Here is a 24,237-nt window from a genome sequence, read left to right on the forward strand (position 1 = left end):
ACCGTTCTCCATTTTCCGCTGAATTCTCGAGGAATTGCGTATTAAGTGGCGGAACTCAACGTCATGCTTTGAGTCATTACCAGAACAAAGAAATGAAAATATTGAATATCCCCTAAGCGGGAATCGAACCCAAAAAAGCTTTACAATCGCTTGTAAGACGGTCATTTAGCTAGTAGAAATTAAATAACAAAAATTATATCATGAACTACGAACAAAACAGTATTTTATTTCGATTCGATTTCGATTTACGGAATATACATAGACAATAAATACATAAAAAATATCTATAATATTGGGATTTTAAAAACTAAAACAATATCTATATTCTACATTCTATTGAGTCTATACGTGAGCAAGTTAATTTTCGTAGCTTGATTCCACATGTTGCTGCACGTGACATGTGACGTCGGCTGAAGGGATGTATGACAGATCTTGTCTTAGATATGCAACTACATACATGGCACGTCACGCCATTTACGTGACTTCAGGGTAATTGAAATAATATTGTATACTGACTATCTGCTTGCGGCTTCGCCCGCTTGTACTAGATAGTTATTTATTTTCTTACCTAAATTACTCTTTAAAGTAAATCTACTGTGATTGTGAAACTATAATGTTTTAATGGATTTCTATTTTAATTTCTGTATTATTTTTAATTTCAATTTCGATATAAAATATTACATATTATATATCATTAGGAAATTACCTAGAATTTATTTTTCTAAAGTTAATATTAAAATAAATATATGCCTTACCAATTGACCTGGAAAAACTGTGGAGTTTTGATTACTTTATTTCTCAGTGTATATCTTAAAGCAATTTCAAACAATTCTAAATATATATTCATTTTCTAAAGCAGTAAATATCTAATAGAGCTTTTATTTCAAATCTAACAATTCCGCGTCCCTAGATATTCATTTATATCCATATCCGAAAAAAAGCAGAAATCTTTCGTGGGTTAATAGTTCATAAGATGTACCTTTCCTGTACAACCATTTTTGGTTGGAGTTAGTGGAAACCGGCGTTTTGAAGCCCACTGGCGCAAATAACATTAGCATAGTTATAGGACGCGTTGGGATGAGACCTCCGTAAAGGTCCCGTTGGGGCCGAGCTCTTAAACCCGCTTTCTCGATAATGACTATCGATGATTCCACCCGAATGTGCCCCAACCACAATATTATTACGTAGTTCGGCCATTCCGGGGAATTGCAAAATATAACACGCGTGTTGGTATTCAGTTATTTGCTCGCCGGAATTCCGGAAGAACTATTCTTTGAAATTGTTTGTATGTGCAAGTCTTTTGTAAAAAGCTTTGGTTAGTTGAAATGTATTTGAATTTGTTTTTATATTTTATATTTTAGTTATATTTTTGTTTAGCTTCATATTGTATCTCGTATACAGGGAACCACACACAGGGAACCTAGTGTTCAGACACTCTTTTCTCCATTAGGACACTTCCATTCCCCACTTTCCTTCAAATTCTTGAAGCATATATTTTAGGTAGGTATATTATGTTTACAATATTTACTTAACACCCTTAAAAGGTTATATATATGATGATAATAATGATTTATTTAACATATAACTTGTGGTATTAACATTAAATAAATATAATATAAAAATATATAATACAAAGCTCATAAATTTGGTGAAACAGATTCAATATTCCAAGACACACAAACATTTAATCAGTCAAAATTCCAACTTATTAAAAGACAAAATGGATCTTCACAGAAGGTGGAACGTTTATATAAGAAATCAAAACAGGGGTCTGAGAGGGAGGTGGGAAAATTTTCGATTAATAATCTGCTCGTCGCATTAAAGCTGATGAAATAAAGGATTGAACAGGCGTAAGATTCAATTTCTCACAATCCTCGAGGATTCCGAATGGAGCATTTTGTTCTGTGATTGTGAAATAGTATATTTAATGGATAATTTATTTATTAAATATATTTGTTTTTTTGTGAAACTTAGATATCTCCATCTCATGTCATATTTTGTTTCATAAATATAGTGGTATTATGATAAACAATATCTAAAATAGATTTTAATTGAAGTTACTGAGATTTATTTTAAACTTTTCAAGAAAATCCAATGCAATCTATGCATATCTTTAAATAAAAATAATTCCCTCAAATAGGATTTGAATCTACTATTTCCATTATATGTACATGCATAAAAATAATTCTCAATTGTTCTGATAGTTATATGCTTTTCGTCATACTGTCAATATGTTATTACAGGTTAATATATGAGATGTCAAAAATAATTACTAAATTATAATCATCGCGAGTTTATCATAAAAAGTTTATACTATTATTTATTGTTTTTATTTAAATAATTTGTAACAAAACGACCGCTTATATTAAATTATGATAACTTTTATTAATAAAAGATCAGTGTAGCAAAGGTATATAATAAAAAATATATTTCTTAATTCAAAAACAAATTAACAGGTTTTATATGAAATTTTATACATTGCCACGCAGATAAATTTTTATTAGATAAACCAGTCAAAAAAAAGCAACAGCGTAGCAGCGTAAGCAAACCAATAGGTTCCCTTTACTTACCAAATAAAATTAAAAATATTTAAGACACACACCAATTTTAGAGACATTGCGTGTTAATGACGAAACTCAACCCGCGTTACCAAAGCTAACGTTAAAAATTTATTATTATACTTAGAATTAAAGATTCCGTTCAAATCCAAAGTTTCCAAAAAAAAAATCACACGGAATTTTAACATCCCCACAAAGAATTTACTTATTAAATCACCTTTCATAAAAACATCTATCAACGAAGACAATCTCAACAACGGCCGTACGATCGTATAAGCGTTAAATTCGAGCTGTTTGATTAAAATGCGAGCACATTTGCGATTCAAATCTTCCTTTTACTGATCATAAAGTATTCAAATGTCGAGTTAATATTTCCAACACGTCTCCGGATGGCGGCGTTTTTATTTTTTTATATGAGCGACGGGACGGGACCGATGCGACGGTCTCGCGTGATTTATATCGTGGAACGTTTGGTTTGTCTGTTATAAGCGTTTACTTGGTGTGGATTTGTATAAGGAAGGGAAGATATGGTAAAATATTACTTTTTTTGTATTAAAATTCAAATTATTGGGTCACGCTGCCTCCCACATACAGCAGGTTAGCACGTAGCCCGTGGCCTTCTGGAGGCATTGCATGATTAGTGGCATAGAAGAAAATGAACATATTAAATATTGCATTTCTTCGAATGGGAATCGAACCTACGGCCTGTAATGTTCACAGGAAAACTTTATGCTATTGCAACTGGCCGATTAGTTTCCAAATTATAACATTATCATTAGTAATTTCTGTCTTAAGAAAACTATTATTTTTCAATATGTACTCTTCTTAAGTACTTATCTTTCCTAAGTGTAAAAATGTCACTTTTCTCATATCAGAATGAAAATTAAAACCAGTTTTTTTTCTAAAATTGACATTAATATTATAGAGTACAATAGAGTTAAATTGCAGCAGTCCATTAATTGTTGAAAGTGGACTTGTACAAGTTCTATTGTGCTCGCGTTTCAGCATTGCAATGTGAAATAAATTACTAAATATACATTCACTTTTTAATTATACAAATTTAGAAACGTTTGACACTTTTCGCCTTTATGAAAATAAACTTTTCACTCACGTTAATAGCACTCAATATTCCAGTTATAGTTTGTTCAGAATTTCATTTGCAAACGGAAAATGAAAATACTATTTGTGACACCTTCGCGGTATAGACGACAAGGTTGATACTTTCAATTCCATGCCAATGTTAGCGGTTACATTTAAATACAGATGTCTGTTGTTTTCACAAACAAGACAGTTATAAAATAAAATAATTGTTTATTGCTACCAATTCTGGAACTTAACGCCGCGTTTTTGGCTTACACCAGAACGAAGAAATGGAAATATTAAATATTTCATTTCCTGGAGTAAATATAATTGTTAAGTATACCTTATCTATATTTATTGATAACTCCCTATTTCTTTCGCCAGGATAGTGATAATTTTTGAGATGAAAGTAATGATAGCAATAAACCCCATAAGCTTAAATATAATTTGTGGTTTTCCCATTGAGTAAACTCTAAGCGATACAGACTTGAGAGTGGTCATGGGTTCGATTTTTGCTCTTTATCTTTCAAAGAAATTTTAATTTGACCGGTCTTTAGGCTGTGCAGAAATATTTTTTGAGATGTGCTCTGGTAAGATTTTTCAACAAGTTAAAATATTGTATAGAACGAAGAAATTTTAAAATATAGCAATTACTTTGAAAATATTTATAGAATATTTTTTTTTTCTATAAATTAATTATCTAAAGAATCGAACTTTATTATAATTGTTTATAGTATCTATTTTGCTACATAAAGTTTTATCCTATAAAAATTGAATATATCCAGAAAGTTTAAAAAATAAGGTTCTAAACATCTTTGCTCTTCGCTCGAGTTATATTTGTAAATAAATAAATGTACTAATACTTAAATATACTGGCAGTCCTTTTTTTATTTTCTTTTTAAAACTTTACCAAAAGATATAAAAGAAAAATAGACTTAACTAATATATTCCTAATATAATGTTATTCATTACAATTAAGTTAAACAGAAATTCATAGTACGATCCAAATAATATATTTATATTGAAAGTAACAAATGCAATACCTTTCAAGTAAACACAGTGTTATTGCCAGCTTCGTTTCCCCCTACAGAGGATAAATATCACCCGTAGGAAATGATGAGAGTGGTCCTTTGGTCCTTAGAGCCTGAGAACTCAGAACTGTTATGGAAGGGTATGAGAACTTTGTAAAAAAAAAACTAAAATGGAACGGTTTTTCTTTTATAATATTTAATACGTAAGTAAGCGAATTTAGTATTTTGTACCATGTTTTACGGAGCCTCAAACGCGGCGTTTAACTCTGCCACCCAACAAGTGGAGAACAATGGAGTGTCTTAACACTAGGTTACCAGGTTCCCTCTTCTTAGGGCAGATACCCAGCTACGTGCGGGATATAGCGTGAAACTAAAAAAAATGATTTGGGAAAATCAGCTATATAATGAAAATTTGATATATTTAAAAAATATAAAAAAAGGAGTTGACACCATTTACATAGACTGTTCTGTATTTCGAGTGAACGCGAAATGTTACTAAAATGACGCGGTGACGTATTGAATACCACTGGATCTATTTCATTTGTAGACTTGGTAATGCTTACGAATTTCTTCTTACCTATATTTTTCTTATGACCCATTTCCAGTTTCATAGGAATATATTCCTAAAATTGAATAAACTTAATATTGATTAATACATTTTTTGCTTTAACGAATTGTTTTACATATAGCAGGATGTGCAGAGAGAATTCGATACCCACTCGGGAGAAAAAAATATTTGAAAGAAATATTTAATTTTTTTCGCACTGGTAAAGAGGCAAAGGACGGCAAGATTGAGTTCCCCCTAATGGGAACTGAGTATCTTAACATTTTTTTTTTTTTTTTTTTTTTTTTTTTTTTTTTTTTTTTTTTTATGGAAAAAGGACAAGGCAAACGAGCGTTCGGGTCACCTGATGATGATCACCGCCGCCCACGACCCCGTGCAGCACCAGAGGAGCTACAGGTGCGTTGCCGGCCTTTGAGGTGGAGATAGACGCGCTTTTTGAAGGTACCCATATCGTACCGACCTGGAAACACTGCCGCGGGTAGGCTATTCCACAGTTCGGTGGCGCGTGGAAGGAAATTCCTACGAAACCGCACAGTAGTGGAGTGCCACGCATCCAGATGGTGTGGATGATATTTAAGTTTGTGACGTGCTGTGCGGTTTGAAAATTCGGCGGCAGGTAACAGGTCAAATAGTTCTTCAGAACACTCACCATGATAAATGCGATAGAGAACGCACAGCGAGGAGATGTCTCTACGCAGAGCCAAAGTGTCAAGCCTTTCACAGCTTACTGGGTCCTTAATGATTCGGACAGCTCTACGTTGTATGCGATCAAATGGGTCAAGCTGATACTGGGGTGCACCAGCCCAGAGATGAGAACAGTACTCCATGTGTGGCCGAACCTGGGCCCTATATAGAGCCAATCGGTGTTTTGGCGTGAAGTACCGTCTCGCTCTATTGATGACCCCCAGTTTCTTCGAGGCCAACTTGGCCTTGCTTTCCAGATGATCGCGATACTGGCAGTCACTCGAAACATTAAGGCCCAATATGCTGATACTCGGCGCGGCTGAAAGGGGAGTGTTCTGAAAGACTGGCGATACGATAAATGGGTTTTTTTTTGTGGTTAACGCGCAAACCTGTGTCTTCAGGGGGTTAAATTGGACCAGGTTCTTTTCACCCCATGAAGAGACATTCTCGAGGGATGCCTCAACAGAAGACACAAGTTTATTTCGGCACTGTTCAGCGTTTTCCCGAGAAAGACTTGCGCGGCCGGAGTAAACAGCGTCCACCGTGCTGTCATCTGCATAGCAATGAATGCTAGAATCCTCCAGCATGTCATTGATATGCAGAAGAAACAGCGTGGGGGACAGCACGCAGCCTTGGGGAACGCCAGCGTTCACGGGCATATGTTTGGAGCAAAAACCGTCGACAGCGACCTTGATGCTGCGCCCAGTGAGAAAGCTGGCGATCCACCTGCATAAGTTCTCAGGAAGCCCATAGGATGGAAGTTTAGCAAGGAGCGCCCCATGCCACACTCGATCAAAGGCCTTCGCCATGTCCAAACTAACTGCCAGGCCCTCTCCCTTGCTTTCAATAGCCGCAGCCCAACGGTGGGTAAGGTAAACCAGAAGATCACCGGTTGAGCGACCATGGCGGAAGCCATATTGACGGTCATTAATCAATCGGTGATCCTCTAGATAAACCAAGAGCTGGGTATTGATGATGCTCTCCATGACTTTTGAGAGTAGGGAGGTGATGGCAATAGGCCTGTAGTTAGATGGATCGGAACCATCGCCCTTCTTCGGGATCGGGTGGATAAGAGCGCTCTTCCATGAATCTGGGACTACGCCGACTGAGTAAGAGTGCCGAAACAAACGCGTTAGCACCGGTGTCAGCTCAGGAGCACAAGAGCGAAGTACTAAGGGGGAGATGCCATCTGGCCCGCTCGACTTATGGATGTCCAAAGAGGACAGAGCTCGCCTTACAGCTTTTTGGCTAAACTTAACCTCAGGCATTGAGCTCTGGCACCACGGTATAGTCGGTGGCGTTGATCCTTGGTCATCCAAAGTCGAGTTCGAGGCAAAGAGAGCGCCCAGGAGATCGGCTTTCTCTTTCGCCGTATGGACCAAGATGTCATTCCCCTTGCGTAAAGGCGGAAGCGAAGGCTGGCTGAAGTTGCCGAGTGCCGCCTTTGAGAGCGCCCAAAACTGGTGAGTTCCGGACGGGTAGCTCTTAAGCTTCTCGCCGATTTTGGCGATATGCTCGGACCTTGCTTTGGCAATTTGCCGCTTAAAGGACCTAGAGGCCCGGTTATACTCTCTTTTTGAGGCTTTCACCTTCGGATCCTTAGTAACCAGTGCCTCGGCCCAGATTTGATATGCCTCGCGTTTGCTAAGGGCAGCAAGTTTGCAAGACGTATCAAACCAAGGCTGTGACTTGCCACCGATGGGCACTACATTGCTAGGAATATAAAGTTCCATGCCCTGCAGAACCACATCGGCAACAGCAGCGGCACAGGTACTAGGATCATCAGAAGAGAAGCAAACCGGCCCCCAGGGATAGGATGAGTAAAATGTACGCATCCCATCCCAATCTGCTGACTTGTAGTGCCAGACGCGACGAGTTGCGGGTGTTCTGCGACTGCCGCGCTTAATGGGCACGACACTCCGTACCAGGCAGTGGTCAGAAGACCCCAAAGGAGCATCGACGACAACCTGGTACTGTTCCGGGTGCGAAGTCAGCAGAAGGTCCAATAAGGAGGCATTGTGGTTGTCCACGTCCGGGAGTCGCGTAGGCGACTCAACCAATTGGGACAATCCATTCGCCGTAGCAAGGTCAAAAACGGCCCTCCCAGCGTGGTCGGTGGTGCGTGATCCAAGCCAACTGGCATTGTGCGCGTTAAAATCGCCAAGTATCACGACCTCAGCAGAGGGGATCTGTGAGAGCATATCGTCGATGGCCGATTGCATGTGTTCCATGAGCCGATCCGTTTCCGCATTGCCACTGTGGGACCTGTAAAGGCATGCGTAGACTCGGGTTCGATCGTCCGAGTCAACACGGAGCCAGATAGTCGACAGGTCCCGACCTTCAAGATTAGCAAGACGACGGAAACTCAGGTCCTCCCTTACGAACAGAGCGACCCCGGCATGAGGCATAAAGTTGTGTTCTATTTTATAGCCGGGGTATTGGAGGTAGGCTGTGTCGCTCGGTCGGACAATTTGAGTCTCCGTCAGAAATAACAAGGCCGGCCGTGCCGTCTCAAGATGGTGGTGGACGGCATTCAGGTTGGAGTGAAGACCCCTGATATTAGAAAAGTCCACGTTTAGTGTGGTAGGGGTTGCCGTGGGGCGTACGTCTCGTTTGCCTTGTTTGTAATTTGGTCTTGTGCGCGGTACTGTGCCCTCCCCAGAATTCGAAGGGCAGCCTGAGCTTGAGGACTCAGGGAGGGATTCTCCAGCACCGGAGGTGCTGGTACCCTCCTGGGGTAGATTCTCTTTATGTGCCGCTTTCATATTCCAGGGAGGGGTGGGGGTTGGGCTCCGGAGCCCGGCATTACCTAATGCGAAACGCAGTGGCATAAAGCCACTACTTAACGCCGGTTTTAAATGCCGGGGGTGGTAATGATCCGGTCGAGTCTGCCCATGCGTGTTGCCATTGCTGGCGACGTGACTCTACCACACGTACTTTAGTCGCCTCTTACGACACCATCAGTACCAGGGTGATCCTATTCTAGGCCGGGCCCAAGTTCCCTCTGCTGCCTGCTGATTCCGCGTAGATCTAAAAATATATATTATCAATAATCTTAATCAGAACAACGTTATATGCGTTTAAATTTTTAAATAAATAATTTATATATATATAAATAATTTAAAAAATATATAAACCATGTCACTTAACAAAATCCATAAAAATAACTGCGCACACTAAAGCTCTGTAACAACGGATTGTAACACATTAACGCCATTAAAGCTCGAACCGTTTGAGCTTTTAGCGAATATCCAACTTATGGTGATAATAACCAAATTGCATGCAAGTTGGTTAAACTATTATATAATTGCATTATTGGAATTCGTCGTAGACTTTAGCTACGATATTGCTACGACGCTACGGCGTAGATGTTTTGCTACGAGTATGTGCGATGTAATATAATGTGTGGAATTGTGTAAAGAACTTTGTTGGCTTAATGGCGGAAATTGTATTGAGAATTTTCTAGACAAATGGAACCTGGGAAGTAGTAGTACCTAGTATTAAGATACTCTGTCCTCGTTAAGACAATTTCATTCTACACTTGCTACTGACTTTAAGGACGCTGCATGTTGAGTAGCGGAACTAAACGCCGTGACTTTGCCTCCTTACTAAAGCGAGGAAATAAGAGAAATTTAAAAAAATACTTTCATTTGCATTGAGAATTTCATTTAATATAATTCATCCATCCATCCATCAGCCTTTCAAAGTCCACTGCTGGACATAGGCACTAATAATTTAATATATTTTTGAATAATTTTGATATTATTGGTTTTTCATTCAAGGTTTTTTATGGATAAGGTAGACTGAATAAACTCAATGTTAAGACACTCCGTTCTCCATTCTCCACTAAGTTTTCGGGACATTGCGTATTGACAGGTAGACACAATGCTACTGTTTTTCTACCAGAGCGGTGAAAAAAAAAATTGGTCATAGAATACGACGCTACCCCATTGCGCTATAACGACCAAGTAGCATCTGTTTAAAATTAAAATCAAATAGCAAATTAATATTTATAATTATGATGTCGAACCTTTATAAAATTGGAATGCGGTTAACCAATGTCATCACTGCACGCGACCAACTAACCAAGTAGACTCGGTAATTATAGCTTTTAAATAAAATTATTTGTATTAAAAAAATTACAATTTTTATTTCACTCACTAGAATAATTGGTTAATCTATTTTAATTATTAAAAAAATCATCCCGCATACAGCAGGTTAGGCCGAGGGAACCTAGTGTCAGGACACTCCGTTCCCCACTTTCTGCCGAATTCTGGAGGTATTTTATATTAATAAGTTCATATTCAAAAGCGATCAAAGAGTACCACAACACGAAGACCAAGTCTAGTTTCTCCAATAAGCTGTTCGGAGCAGAGCGACGCCTCATATTAGCCAAGTCTTGTTGTAATAATTAAACGCCGCCGCCGTCTAACAAGTGATGAAACTACTTTTAGTAACTACCAACTTATCCTGGAACTAACAATTGTTGAGATGCATAGAACATGGAAGTTTACAAAGAAGATTAATTAACGTGTGTAGTGAATGGAAGTTTATTTATGGGTGCAATAACACCATTGTGGCACAGTGGGGTAGTAAATGATGGTGTCCATTTATATATGGTAGGTATGGGTTCTTCACTTTAGGGAATGTTTACAAAAAAAATATATACTGGAATGGAATATCTTCCTATAAGGCTCTTCTGTCTACTTTAGTATCAGTTAATTATTTGATTATTTTTTTAGCTTTTCATCCCCTGTATCCCGCACATACCAGGGTAGGCATAGGAAACCTGGGAGTCTAGTGTTGAGACACTCCGTCCCCATTAAGACACTTCCGTTTCACTTTGTCTCACTTTCAGCCGATTTCATTGCTGCATTACGTGTTGAGTGGCGAAACTCAACGCCGCATTTTATCGAAAATCACATTATAAATATTGTATTCCATAATAATAATATATTCTTAAGCCGATTATCCCTCGTAAAGCATGTCGGGAAAGTCTAAAGCAATTACAAGATTTGTTTATATCAAACCTGTCACTGAAGGATCCGTTACCCGGTTACGAGTTTAAACTTAATTTGTCACATTGACGTAAACACTGTTAGCTAAGATCCAACGGCCTAAATAACGAGATCACCATTACGTCATGTTTCCACTGTGGATGACGGAGTGGTGATGGTATGGTGATTTTGAAGGTCATGGGATTGGTTATTTTAAGCTGCTGGGTGAAGCAATTTTTATTTGTAAGTTATATTTAAAAAAAATGCTTTTTAGGGTTCCGTATCTCGAAAGGACGAACCCACTAAGCATCACTTTGTTGTCTGTTTGTCAAGCGCGCTTATCTCGATATCGCATGGATCCATCAATCTAAAATTTATATCAAATATTCATGTCTACGATCCCTTGGAGCACAGAAAAAATGGAGCACATGTCAATGCATTTATGCATCCTTTTTGGTCCATTCTGTATGAAATGCACCACGTAATGAAAACCTTCAGCTACAATTATAAAATGTGGTTAGAATTAAGAACTTACAATTTGTAGAATGAAATCATTACAAATTTATAACTGTAGTTTGTTTCGTACAAAATAAATGGATATGTCGGCAAATTTAAGTTTGTCAATTATTATAAATTGTCCTTTCCGTTGTCATACAATCCTGAAATTGGTACAGAACCCTCGGTATTCGAGTCCGACTTGCATTTGACTGGTTTTTTACTTATCATTTATGAACTTTTAACTAAGCTAGATAATTGATTTACAACATTTTAAGCGATAGTTTATTAAGAATAGAAACTTCCAAGAAGTCGTCTCTGTAAGCCCGACGTCTTATAACAACGTAAACAAACTTCAAAACTCATTCGCGCGAAACGGTTCAGGAAGTCCTCATCAAACGCCAGTACCGGGGAGCACTTTGACAACATAACAACCTCAAACCTGATTTAAATAAATCTAATTTTGTAACCTAGAACATTAGATTCGGGTAGTGGGTGCGATGTGAGGCCATTTTGTTAAATGTATAGATAAATGTGTTATATTATAGGAAATTTACAATGTAAATGTTAGAATTGTTAAATCTATTATTGGGGTAGATTCAAACTAGTTTCTTTGTTTATATTATAATTGAAAAATGTGGAAAATTTAATCACTGAGAATGTTTGTCAAAAAGGAAAAGAAAAAATGATAAAACGATTATTGACCTTGTAATAGTTTTTTTCAGCTTTACGCTGTATCCTGCAAATAGCAGCTTAGGCATAGGGAACCTAGTTAAGTGGTTAAGACACTCCGTTCCACATTTTCATTTAATTTATTTTAATAATCCCTTCCCACGAGTAGGAATCAAACCCACAACCATTACAGTCATATGCATGTGCCCTGCGCCACGACTGGCAACAAAATACTTTAAATTGATATTATTTTATATTTATGATATGACCTTATCTTAGATCTTGTAATAATCATTTTATTTAAAAATTCAAATAACATCTTTTTTAAGATATAAGCTCCCCTTCCCGATTCCTCTACACTTCCTGAAAGGAACTTCGGCACATTACACAAGAATGAAGTATAAAAATAGATCTGTTTTTTGTGCCCGCCGATAATAGATTTTCTTACACGTAAAATTTTGCTATCGATGTTTTCTTTGAGTTATTTTTCCAGAATTATTTAAAAATATAAGGTTACTTTCTTATAAGCTACATTTATTTTTGCTATCCTAATTTAGTATTAAAGAAGAAGTACAATTTAAATATCTTAATATTTCTCAATCTTAAAGTATAATCATATAATTCATACCAAATCTGTAATAATTCCTCTCAAGAGGCACGAAATAATCAAATCGAATAATCAAAACTATTGAGGCCGTCGTGTCGCAGCGGCACAAGGGTGTGACTGTAACGCGACGGTTATGGGTTCGATTCCCACTTGAGGAAGTGAAATATTTATTTACGTTTATATTTCCATTTCTTCGCTCTGGTGTTGAGGCAAAACCAGGCGTTGAGTTCTGCCACTCAACACGCAATGCCTATAGAATTCGGCAAAAAGTGGAGAACGTAGTATTAAGTATTAACACTAGGTTCCCTCTGCCTACCCTACTGTTTTTTTATCAAGCCATTCCAACCAAAATATTTTCAACTTACACATATTCTTCCTATATATAGCATAGACACAAAAAAAGTAGGACAAATTATTTTAAAATTTCACCAGTAGAAAATATAAAAAAGTTTTATAACAACTATACTGCGTTAAGAGTTTGTAGCACTTTCCTCTGGAGTGGGCTTTTGAGCTTAACTGACAAGTGCCACGATTTTTACATACAAAAATGGATAAAACCACGAAATAATCTGCGTAGCGCTCGCTCATGACAGCACGAAAAATCCATACCTATATTATAAATTCGAAAGTAACTCTGTCTGTCTGTCTGTCTGTCTGTCTTTTACGCAATCAGGGCCAAACCGCTAATTTAATTGTGATAAAATACTCATATAGAGATACTTGAGGGTCTCCGGATGAACATAGGATATTTTTTTTCTCATATTTGTAATATTTTCGATATATACCAATATATTAAAATACTTATTAATTTGACATGCTATTTATTCCGCCATGATAACAAAAACCGTCGCTATGCGACCGTTGCTAAGCACCGATTTGCAAAGTTTGTTGTTAGAAAACGTCGCCCAAAATGAGCTTGCTTAACGCAACTCTCTTTTTTTTTTTATATATGGAATAGGCTTGCGTTTGACCGCATCAAGTCTGGTGGTCTCTATTGAAAACTGAAAATAATTTCATAAATAAATATTTAATAAATATTCGTATAGTTCAAGCGGGCGTAGCCGCGTTGGGATCCACTAGTAGTACCTACTATAAAACGAATAAATTAAGTATTCCAGAGAAAATGTGAAAATTATTTGTGAGAAAAAAAAAGAGAAATTCGTCTCGTCTGACCTGGAAAACGTAGAAATAGTTACCGCGTCGCTGCATTACAGTAGAATAGAATCACGTAAAATATGATTTTGTCGAACGTGTCTCGAGTATACACCTACACCTACAGTATACAGCCATGTAAGGAATACCTGCTATATCAACCTCACGTCTACATAGCCAATATAACTCGTTTTGAAACGAGGTATTTCTAATAATAACTGGTTTGTATAAAAACGATGTTTTATTATTGAGTAAGCTTTTGAATTAGATTTTTTTTTCTTTTTGTTGTTGTCTAAATATATGCTTTTTTATGTAATAGTGCCAAGTTAAAAATTTAACTAATAGTCAAAGCACCTATATAAGTGTATACACCAAAACTACTACTTTCTTTAGTTTTCGCTTTAAAAAAATACTATTTAACTTACCAAATATTTTCGTACAGGTCTAAAAAATCGGTTAAATACAAGTTGGACTCGCATTCCGAGGGCCCGTGCCAATTTTTAATGATTTTTTGTATGAAAAAACTGTTATGTCTCATTTCTTCTCAAATTTTATAATCGTAACTCCACTTCATTCCTCATTCCTCATTTATTTTTTACGTGTAATAACCAAAACTCCCGACTCTAAAAGAGGAATAGGTGTCCATGCCTCACGGGTAATCTATTATTTGTTAAAAACGTAAATAATATAATTAATTAACAATAGTCAATTAAAATTTACTTTTACAACATTAATAATAGAAAAATTCCTCAAATTCTTAATAAGAGAATTTAACAAAATTGAAACATAAAGTAAAGCAGGTGGGGGTTGAAAAACAGAAGTCCCTGATTGAATCGTACAGCTGTTGAGGTCCTTGACGAAATTATTTCTATTGGAACATTTTGTACGGCGACAAAGTTAAATTGGATTTCTTATGGTGGAAGTGCGCTGAGTGGCGGTCGACTTTATTCATCTGTGCCAGCTTATATTACAACTAGATGTCGACATTGTTACTATATTATATCTTTTTTAGTTGTTACATTTATATATTGTTTTTAGTATTTTTTTTCTAATACAATAAAATAATTATCTAAAACGGGCGTGACTGTAACGTGGCGGTTTGATTCCCATTCGAGGAAATGAAATATTTATTTACCTTTATTTTTTCATTTCTTCGCTCTGGTGGCGAGGCAAAGCGTGGCGCTGAGTTCTGCCATTCAACACGCAATGCTTCCAGAATTTAGCAAAAGGTGGGGAACGGATTATCTTAGCATTAGGTTCCCTCTGCCTACCCTGCTGCGGGATACAGCGTGAAGCTGATTTATGATTTATTTAACTAATATTTTAAAAATTATTCAATTGATACAACTAATTATTCAGTTTTGTTAAAATAAAAATTTTGTTGGTTCACCAAATCAATGTTTTCGACTGAGAGAAAGAGAACAGAGAGAATATACTAAACTATTATATTTACTGAAACTTTATAACTAACTACGTAAAGTGAAAATATCGTAAAACCTATTATATTGTTTATAGTAAAAGGATATTAATTTTACAGTTTTATTTTATATCTTGTATTTTACAGGAATCACGTAAAGTATGAGAGTGAGGTGCACTATGGAGAAATTTTTATGACTTCAATTTTCGTTGCACCTTCTGTTACTCAGTGTGTGTGTGAAATTGTTCTGGTTTATTGCAGTCGCTTGTACTAAATTTATGTTTTTAAAGGAATATTATGTTTCCATCCATAACTTTGTATGTACGATACTCGCTTTGACATCGTATTTTTTTAAGAAAAAACAAAAGAACATATTTATTAAGAAAACGCTTTAAAAATTGTACGTAGCGGGATTTGAACCTGCGCCTCTTGGTCCTTGGCCTCCTCCTCTCGTTTTCATCAAGCTAGTAGACTCTAACGCTACGTTTAAAATTTTATACGTTTTCGTAATAAATATTTTTCTTTTTCAAGTGTGAATTACTATTTGTTTAAAGAAATATACAAATAAATAATTTACATTATTATTTCTTCGTATTTATCTGTGGAAAGTACAAAATTAAATTTTAGTACCAATATGAGCTGTGAGAACATTCACATTGTCCTCTATAAATACAAGACTTAAAATCATTTCTAAAATTTCTCTGTGAAATTCCAATTAAATTCCGATCACATACGATACAGTTTAAACTAACTTATTAACATTTCAAAGAATATTGTAAAGTTCATTAAAATGTGAATGTATATAATACGAATGTAGGTGTGTTATCTTTATATAGGTATTAAATTAAGCAGAGGGAACCTGGGAACTTAGTGTTAAGACGTTCCCATTAAGACACTATTAAGTATTAAATATTTCTTATTAATATGAATTATTAAAGATATTAAAGAAAAATTTCATAAAATCGTCACTAATCAAATTCGTACTAGGTTTTATTTGTATATATTTGTTTTTCTTATTTCTTTTAATTGTCAATTATAATTGAAATTACATTATAATGAAATTAAATCCACAACGTTCACGCCAAACATAATAAATGAACCACAGTGGTTGTAAACCTGGCGGTTGTGAGTTCGATTCTCACTTGGAGCAAAGAATTATTATTTAGTAATATTTTCACTTTTTGATAAAACTTGAAAATTCGTCTGAAAATGAAGAACGGAGTGTCATAACACCAGGTTCCCTCTGCCTATCCTGCTATAGCTAGAAAACAGCATGAAGCTAAAAAAATATATAATTATTTTTAAACGTCCTAAATATTTTCATTTTAGTGTTTTTTAGCATCTCTAAAGTTTATAGGATAGGCTAATGATACTCGGTTACTTAGCAGAGGCTCTCGACTTGTCCGGACGCCCTCAGGTCAGATGACAGCGAGATACAGCACGATCTTATGTGACGTGCAACTTAGATGGAAATTAGTGTTCTAATAACTAACTTTACTTGTTATTAAGTTTGTTTGTATGTTAATATTTATCTGTTTTAAATTAAATTTGGTTAGGAAGGAAGATCATGTCAGCATTAAAACCAAAAATTTAGTGGTTTTGGTAAGAGTCCAGTATTACTGCATCCCGTATGTACCAGAGTAGGTAAAAGGAGCCTAGTGTTAAAACACTCAGCTCCTCATTTTCTACCTGATCTTTTTTTGCTAAGAAACCCTGAAACCTATACGTAGAAAATCTCAACACTGCTTCGGTCTCCTTTCATTGCAAAGGAATGTCTACTTCTCTTCTTTAATATTAATATTATCAGTTTCAAATGGTATCCAAAGTCCGATCTCTATTACTGTTATTGTGTTTTAAAATGAGGAATTTCCGAATCTCTTGCATATCTCTCCACGTATCTTAAACTAGTTTTCAATGATTAAAAATATAAACTAAAAAGTAAATAGTCTTTGTTTTTCATATTATAAGCTACTATAATAAAGTGCTTAACAAAATAGTTAAGTACTAAATGTGACCGTTAGATGAAAATAACATACAATTATAATATACTAGCGGCCCGCTCGCGGTTACACCCGCGTGAACTATGTTATTATTAATTTCTGTCTCCATGACTACGTCCTAGTGACGTCTATGCAAAATTTGAGACTCCTAACATTTGCAGTAACGAAGTTTCATACAAACTTTCGACCCCAAAAACAACCACTTAGAAGTCGAATATTGCAAATTCCCGTCTTAGCGAGCACCTACGTCCTATAAGTAACTCCTATGCAAAAATTGAGATTCCTAACACATGTAGTTTCTGAGATTTCGTGATGAGTGAGTGACCTTTCGATTTTATATATATAGATAAGCATACTCGTACATTTATTAAAAAAAACTCCATTTTCCGTCGAATTTCGTCGGCGGTTTCGGACGGAAAGTGGCGGAATTTACCGCCGCATTTTGCCACGATACCAAAGCAAAGAAATCATAATATAAAATTAAATTAATATTTAATTTTCTCGAGTAGAGAACTAACCTACAAACAGTTGCGCTTATGGTCACACACTTGTACCTTTACCCAACGACTGGCCTAGATTTACTAAAATCTTGTTATAAAATTAAACACACGCTTCATACACCTAAAAAATAAATTATTAATATTTTTAAAATACTTCAAACTCAGCACACTTTAAGTTATCTCATATATTTTTCTCATAAGTGTTTAATTCTAGACTAGAAATTCTCAACTTCAAGCCCCTTCTATATTTTGTTACTTTGAAGTATATTAAATATTTTATCAAGCATACTTTATTATATTATATTTTCATTAAATGTTTGGCTTAATAAGTGAGATATTAAATTCTTATTTAAATAAACAGTCGTAGTCGTCGCCAGGCAACACGATAGGTTTTGGGTTCGATTCCCAGCCGAGACAATGGAATATTTAATATTTTCATTTCTTCGCTCTGGTTTAGAGGCAAAGCGCGGAGTTGGGTTCCGCCGCTCAGCACAATGCCTCCAGAATTCGGCGGAAACAGCGAACGGAGTGTCCTAACTCTAGGATCCCTGTCTTGTGAAGCTTAAAAAAATATGCTTATAAAATAAAGTAATATACAAAATGAACTATTTATTTTTTTTAAAAACTTACATATATTCGAAATACAACTGTTGATTATTTCGCAGAATAATATTTTCATATTATGTGAAAACAACCTTTTCAATTTCAAGATTTCATCATTTAAATAGTACCGGCACAAAGTAAACCTGTGTATGAAAAACACATGCGCGGCCACATAAAAGCTTCCTGGGACACTGAATCTCTTTGAAAAGCTAGAATTAAGTGTTGCTATATAAAAAATATACGTGTTTTTTTTAATAATTAAATAAATTTAAAACTGATATAGTTATATCTTTATTAATATGAATTACATTTATTTATTTATGACTTTTCGTAGTATTTCTTCATTCATTTCACTTCATTTTCATCTATTTATAGAGAATCACGTGCTACTAAAAATTTTCTTTTATAACTGAAGCTATAAAAAATGATAATATTTTTTATGAGTATTAGAGAATGGTATAGAGAAGCTAGTGGTAAGACACTCCGTTCTTTAATTTCCGCCGAATTTTCGAGCGCGAAGCAATAAAAATATTAATAAATAGTAATTCTATTAATATAAGTTAATACAGTAACAATATATCAAAGTTAACAAAAGTAAGTTTTGTACTAATTGGCCTGTATTTCGAATACTAGAACGTATTTGTCTCTCTACAATTTGAGTACTCAGTTCGCTTTGCCGATTTAGAATTGTTAGTAAAAACTAGTAAATCGAAAAGAGGCTAACGAATTAACTATTTTTTCCAAAGAAATCTAGAAAATTCGGCCTGATTGGAAGCAATGAGTTAATCTAAAAATAAAATGGACAACTGAGAGACAAAATCGTTTGAAAGTCGCTAAAAATGGTATATTGCAAAGATTTTCACTTTGATCATTAGAAATATTTTTTTATTTAACTTAGATTCGATATCCCTCACATAGCATGGTAGCTGGGAACCTGGGAAACTAATTTAGACACTATTGTCCCCAATATGCTGCCGAATTCTTTAGGCATTATGTGTTGTAAGCGAATTTCAACGCCGCGCTTTGCCTCGCGTTGCCTGAGCGAGGAAATAAAATTGTTAAATATTTCAATATCCCGAGTAAGAATCGAATCCAAACCCTTCTGGACGTATGACACGTGTGCCCCTGCCAAAGCAAATATTGGTTGATAAGTAAAAAATATGAATAATACTCAAAATGTTATACCATTAGATTCCCTCTATATAGGGTATATAGCTTTTGTTGAATAGTTAAAACTACAAAACCAATTAACTTTTAATTGATTTATATTTTAAAAACAATGGCTGTATTTATAAAATTAAGCTTTATAGCTTAACGACACCAAAACCAATATACCAATAATAGGATTAAAAGTAGGTCACCTAGTACGTTGATAAATATTATACGTACACGGTTTTGTTTTAAATATTAATAAAATTCAAATTAGCGACACAGAGGTAAATTTTTTTTCAGCTTCACGCTGTTTTCGCATACAGTAGGGTAAGCAGAGAGAACTTGGAGTTAAGACACTCTGTTCCCCACTTTCCGTCCAATTTTTGAAGTATTGGGTGATACGTCCACGCAATCTCGAGATCAATGGACTTGACAGACGGACAACGAAGTGATCCTATAAGAGTTATGTTCTTTGCTTTTGAGGAACGGAACCCTAAAAATATTTAATAATCAAATTTGCTCTAGAAAAAAAAAATCATATAAGTGTAATACAAATATAACAATTGAGCAATTCATACCAAGCATCAAGCAATAGCATAGCAAGCACCTATGGCTTCCATCGCGATAAACATGGGTAATTAAAAAATCACTTTCTATAAAAGAAAACCTCGTATTTTCAATACGAGCTCTTCCAAATATAGGCCCACAATTTTGTCAAATTAAATTATTTAACTATAACTTAACTTAACTATTTAACTATAACTTAACTTAACTATTTAACTATAACTTAACTATTTAACTTTAACTTAACTTAACTATTTAACTATAACTTTTTATCCGAATTTCGATAAAATCGTGTTAACATAAAAAAAACTTAAAAATTGATTGAACTGCGTCAAAAATATATTATGTATGTTGTTTAAATAAAATGCAAATTATCCCGTAATTTAAAAATATTGATGTTTATTAGGTACTAAAAATGGTCACTGATATTTTTTAGGTATTTTATTCATTCGTTCCTATTAAGACATAACGGAATACAATTCCACATTTAGCCTTATTACCAGAGCGAAAAAATTAAAATATTAAATATTTCATTTCCTCGAGTGATAATTGAACCCACGACCCATCGCGTTTACTTGGCACCCTTATGCACCTGCGCTACGACTGAGCCCATGATATTTTCATAGCAAAAATAATTATTTTTCCATTCCTATTCAAAGCGTAGCTTACGTCTTTGACCTTTTCTTCTCACAAGATCCATAAAAAAAAACATCACAGTAAGTTGCATCTACTCGCTTTGAGAAACTAATTATGGTTTAAAATATTTTTGCTTCATAATTTATGTTGCTGACAGGAAATAAAAGCTGTTTTTTATAAACGTTTACAAACATTAAGCTTTATAAAAAGTTCATTTAAAAATAGTTTTTAAACCCCCGTTGTAAGTTATGCAGGGCGATACATATCTACACAGGTCAGCGGGTAATTAAATTTGTTTGTCGAAGGGGTAGGATTTACTGTTCAACAAATGACGGCCGGGGGTTAAAATTTAATTTTGTACGTGTTTTTCATAGGACAAAGTGATAATTATGTGCGTGAAAAGCTTATTCACGCGATAAGAGCTTTATAGTAAAGTTCAATTAATGAAAAATTGTTTAAAATTGGGAAGTCCTTTTTTTTTAACTTTCTGCTGTATCCCGCACAAAACAGGGTATGCAGAGTGGAGTTAGGAACCTAGTGTTAAGTTACGCGGTTTCCATTAAAATTTTTCCGTCCCCTACTTTCCGCCGAAATCTGAAGGATTCCGTCTTGAGTGGCGGGACTCAACGCCGCGCTGTACCACGACCGATCTTTGTACTATATTTAATAGATTTTTAATTTTATTAGAACACCGTCTTCACTTTCTATTTAAGAAATATCACTGTTGGATAGAGAGAGACATAAAAAGATTACCCTAATCAATAATTAACTGAATTAGACTGTTCCTAAATATATATTTTAGGCTTGTATTTTCTTAATTAATATGAAAACATTAATATATTGGCAAAATTTCTATAAATAATTAGGCCTAAGATATCGGTTCATTTGAATAAATCATTTAAGTTACAAAATCAAATTAAATAACATCTATTTATATCTTTTTAAGTTATAGACTTTGAAATTCATTGACTTTGGTATTATCAAGCATAATAATTTAAGTCAAAATGTAGAGTAAGTAAATTATCTATAGTTGTTTTCAGCTTCACGCTCTATCCCGCACACAACAGGCTAGGCAGAGGGAACCTATTCTTAAGACACTCTTTCTTTGCCTGTATCTTCTCATGAGCTCAACCATTTGAACGGGCTTTTTTCAAGTCAAAATTGCACATTTTTTTTTTGGTTATTTTGTTTTGCATTTTTTTTCTACTTTTATGACATGTCCAAGTAAATGTTAAGCATTTTTATGGAATAAAGATATTTTGATTTTGACTTTGACTCACTCCTTGTCACCAGACGAAGAACGTCGTATGAGAATGGAACCAATAACCTTAGGCATTTACAGTCCCAACAATGTGCCATACCACGTCTGGCCTCTAAATAGTTGATGATTATAAATTATGAAACGTCATATAACAGTTCCGTCTTTGCCCGGCCTGACGAGATAAGGCACGCCCCGGCGGCAGATATTAACGATTTCCCACAAAGTGCTTGAATCACAAACGAATCCAGCCCCCGTCTTAGTACCTAGTAGTAGGTAATTAGGCAACTCGGTCAGTAATTACGTCAAATAAGAAGAAATTAAAGTTAGGGCAGAGGCACTACAAAGAACGTGGATAATAAAAGATTTTAATTAATGGAATAGAGTAAAATACTTTTTTTTGTTTTATTTATTTTATACCGATGAAACTTGTGGCTGTCATTTTTTGTTAAAGTTTTGACTGTTTTGAACCATATCCTGTCGTAATGTTGAATTTAATTGAATTTTTGGTGTACCTGCGAATTCATACATGGAATTTTTCTTTTTTTTTTATATAATATAGTATTTGTTTTTGCAACACAATTTTAGTCTCGAGAGCTCCATGGCTGAAAAGCTGGAATCAAGTTTTATCAAATCTACTGATAGATTGATTGATGTCATATTCTTATCAAAAACGTTTCTATAAATCGAGAGTAGCGTATGGCCAAAATTTCTCAAAAATTAACCACCCATATACACATCATTTGCTGTATAGAATGTGGGTGGCGTTATGGGCGTCCTTTTTCGGTCGGTAAAGAGGCAAATCGCAGAGCTTAGTTCCGCTAATCAACACGCAATGCCTCAAGAGTTAGAGGGAAAGATGGTAACGAGGTATCTTAACACTACATTCCCAGGTACTTAACTAAACAAATTTCGTTAAATATACCTTAGAATTATTTTTTTTAATTAAGTTTAATTTCTATTTCTATATCTATATGAAATTAGAAAATTAAATAAAATATCAGGTCAGGTAAGTCTCTCTAAACAGAATATTGGGTTCGATTCCCACTAGCTACACCCTGCTGCTTGAAACTATAAAAATATCCCAAAATTGATAAAGACCTCTCCCCACTTCTCTTTTATCTCAATAAAATGTTAGAAGTTCTTTCTTAATATCCATATTGAAGTAACACATATACTATGTACAATATACATATTTGAAATAAAATATTTACTTATAATAAATAAACAAGCAAAGGGACCTTGTAAATAATTTGATTTTAGCTCGCTAATGAGCTGTCCGGAGAATCTCTTCAGCTTATGAAATGAAAGAATTAAATAATAGTTATTATTTGTCTTATATAAATTAGGCTTATAATTATAATATAATAATTAACTTAAAGTTAATTAACATTAACATGAGGCCAGTCGTTCTTTATCGTATCAAAGACGAGCGGAAAATGGGGAACAGAGTGCCTTAACACTAGGTTGCCTCTGTATGTTCCCCCTGCAGTGTGCGGGATACAATGTAAAGTTGTATTTATATAACTCTTAAAATATATATTACTAGCGGACGCGCGCAGCTTCGCTTACGTATTTAGGAGTGAATTCTAATAAACCATGAAACATGTGTTCAATGAAATATTTTTAAGAGTCGAAATTTCAAATTTTATAAAAATCGGTGGTGATTTAAGAATTTTTCCATACAAACTTTCAACCCCTTAATTGCACCCTTATGGAAAGAATTCTAGAAAGCCATGAAACACGTGTTCAATTAAATACTTTTAAGAGTCTGAATTTTAAATTTTATAAGAATCGGTGCCGATTTAATTTTTTTTCCATACTAACTTTCAACCCCTATTTCACCCCTTTAGGGTTAAAATTTTCCAAAATCCCTTCTTAGTGGATGTTCAGATTACGAAAGTAAACATCTGTCCAAATTTCACGTTTCTACCATTAGCGGTTACGGCTGTGCCTGCGTTTTACCTCAGTCAGTGAGGACAAGTCCTTTTATATATATATATATATATATATATATATAGATTATTGTACAATTACAAATTATATATATATTTTCTCTCTAACTTGTACAGCGATAATCACTCTAGAAACCTCTCTTATATAATTAGTAACTCTAGACTTAATGAGTTGTGGTCGTAGCTCAGAGGTAGAAGCGTGTGACTGTAAGCGACTGGTTTTGGGTAACGGATGTGTCTTAATGGTAACAGAATCTTAACGTTTAGGCTTCCAGGTTCTCTTTGCCAACCCTGCGGGATGAAAAACCTAA

Source organism: Heliconius melpomene, chromosome 8 (assembly GCF_056956725.1).
Source record: "Heliconius melpomene rosina isolate 202511_hmr_F chromosome 8, ASM5695672v1, whole genome shotgun sequence".
Classification (NCBI taxonomy): Eukaryota; Metazoa; Arthropoda; class Insecta; order Lepidoptera; family Nymphalidae; genus Heliconius; species Heliconius melpomene.